General features: G+C 49.5%; 1 non-coding gene across 1 annotated transcript; it reads right to left on the bottom strand.

Annotated features, from left to right (window-relative positions):
* Nucleotides 1-434: 434 nt before the first annotated feature.
* On the bottom strand, nucleotides 435-492 carry LOC147683863 (U7 small nuclear RNA). Its single transcript, XR_015301919.1, has one exon. It is a non-coding gene; the product is annotated as a U7 small nuclear RNA (small nuclear RNA).
* Between the last annotated feature and the right edge of the window lie 2,233 nt (nucleotides 493-2,725).

Raw genomic sequence — 2,725 nt, 5'->3', positions numbered from 1 at the left:
GCTTCATGTCAACAGATTTTAGGAAGATCTCACAGTGGTTGCAGTATTCAATATGCTATTTTATAGACAGAAGGCACGCCTTTCGAAAACTACTTTGAAGAGCAAGCAATTAGATTTTACAGGTAAGTAATATTGGATGGCCTCTCTTCCAGTGAAAACTGCTCCTATACACATTATCATTTCATAGGAGGACCAAGAATGTGAGCCCCTAATAATAGTTGAATAGATTTTTTTAATTCATATGTTAGCTAATTATAAACAACTAAATTGCAAAACAGGAGATCCATGAAGTACGAACTAAATATGTACATACAGAATAATAGCAAGTTGTACACAAACATAGCATACCATATTATTAAAAAAAAGAAACACATTTTAAAACATATAAATTGGGACAACAAACAACACATCTAAATCTGTTTTTAACAAATAAAATGGGTTTCTCAGCTAAGAGAAACCTACTTGACAAATTGTTAAAGAGCGAAAGTATCTAACAAAAAAGCTGACAAGCTTGTAACCCTAATCAAAGTATTTCCTATCATTGTGATGATGGCTCCACACTGATACTGATGGGATCTGAAGAAATGATCTGGAATTCTGAGCATCTGAGAAAAGCATTAGGTTAGCCTCATTCAGGCCCATCAGAGTTTAGAAGATCATGAAGATGTACAAGACTTGCATATGCTAATTTATAGATAGAGGCCACACCTCACAGCTAGACTATGTAGAAGAGGATGCACAATGATATTGCTGGCAAGGAAGATGGAAAATCCTCTCTTCTAGCACTTTCTAGCAGTGGTTGCACTGGCTCACCTTATTATTTCATATTAGTAAAAGAATTTTGAAAAAATCAATCCTTGAAACAGTGAGAGCTATGTTATGGATCGGGCAATTAGGACTTTAATGTCACAGTAGCTAATGATGATGCCAAGAGAGTACACCCTCAGAGTATCAACCAAAACCGATGACACCCTCAGCACTGTCGAACACATGCACTTACAGATCCACACCAATCCCAACATCACCCTCAGAGAAACCCTCATCTACAGACCCCCAGGACCCAGACCACAGTTCAGCGACTCCATCGCCCACTTCGTCAGCACGCACGCCCTCGCCTCCACGGACTACATCCTCCTAGGAGACCTGAACTTTCATCTCGAGAACAACAACGACACCAACTCCGCCCCCCTGCTCGACAATCTCGCCAACCTCGGATTCAGACAGCTCGTGACAACATCCACCCACACCGCCGGCCGCACGCTCGACCCCATCTTCCACGCTAGTCTCCACGTCTCCTTCAACCACACCGCCAAACCCCACTGGACCGACCACCACTGCATCCACTTCACCTTCAGGAAGACCACCACGCACCACCGCTCCCAACTGCTGCCCGACGATGCTGGAGCAAAGTAACCGAGGGCCAGCTCACCACCACCCTCGCCCTGAACCCACCCACCGACTCCACCGACCCTGACAAGCCGCCCGCCACCTCCGTCAATGGATCGACGACTGCGCCAGCACCCTTGCCCTGCTCAAGACACCCTCCAACAGCCTCACCAGTAAGAAAGCCACCTGGTTCACCAAAGACCTCCAGGCCTCCAAAAGAAAATGCCAAAAACGACACAGCCCACAAGAACGCCACCCGCAGCCATCACCAACTCATCAGAGCTGCCAAGACGGCCTCATTCAAGAACCTCCTTGACAACAACGCACACAATAGTAAGGAGCTCTTCAACATCATGAAGGAACTCTCCAACCCCAGCTCCAACACCAAAGACATCCCGCCTTCGCAAGACCTATGCGACTCACTGGCTACCTTCTTCCACCGCAAGATCGCCGACATCCACGACAGCTTCAACGCCACGACCGCACCGATGACTACCGCCCCCACCACCACCACACGCACCAACCATCTACTCTCCTGGACAAGCGACAACAACAAGGACACCAGCTTGATCATGCAGACCATCCACTCCGGCTCACCGCTAGACCCATGCCCCCACCACATCTTCAACAAAGCCAGCGCATCCATCACACCCCATCTCAGCAAAGCGATCAACATCTCCTTCGAGACGGCAACCTTCCCGGAAAGCTGGAAACACGCGGAGATCAACGCCTTACTCAAGAAACCAAAGGCCGACCCCAAGGACCTCAAGACCTTCTGGCCCATCTCCCTGCTCCAATTTCCGGCTCAGGTCACAGAGAAAATCGTCAACAAACAGCTGACCCGCTACCTTGAAGACAACACCATCCTGGACCCATCCCAATCCGGTTTCCGCAGCAACCACAGCACCGAAACCGCCCTCATCGCCGCCACAGATGACATCAGGACCCTGCTAGACAACGGAGAAACAGCAGCCCTCATTCTCCTGGACCTGTCCAAAGCCTTTGACACTGTCTGCCACTGCACCCTATGCACAGGACTACACGATGCCGGAATCCGAGGGAAGGCTCTGGACTGGACCACATCCTTCCTCTTTGACAGAACTCAGAGCGTCCACCTCCCCCTTCCACTCCAAGACCACCGAGATCATCTGCGGCATTCCCCAGGGCTCCTCCCTCAGCCCGACGCTGTTCAATATCTACATGGCTTCCCTCGCCCACGTCACCCATCAACACGACCTCAACATCATCTCCTATGCCGACGACACCCAGCTGATCATCTCCCTCACCAAAGACCCCCACACAGCCAAAACCAACCTGCACGAAGGAATGAAGTCCGTTG

The sequence above is a fragment of the Lissotriton vulgaris genome, chromosome 11, assembly GCF_964263255.1.
Source record: "Lissotriton vulgaris chromosome 11, aLisVul1.2, whole genome shotgun sequence".
NCBI lineage: Eukaryota > Metazoa > Chordata > Amphibia > Caudata > Salamandridae > Lissotriton > Lissotriton vulgaris.
Note: the sequence above shows the minus strand (reverse complement) of the source record. Positions and strands in the feature narration are given on the sequence as shown.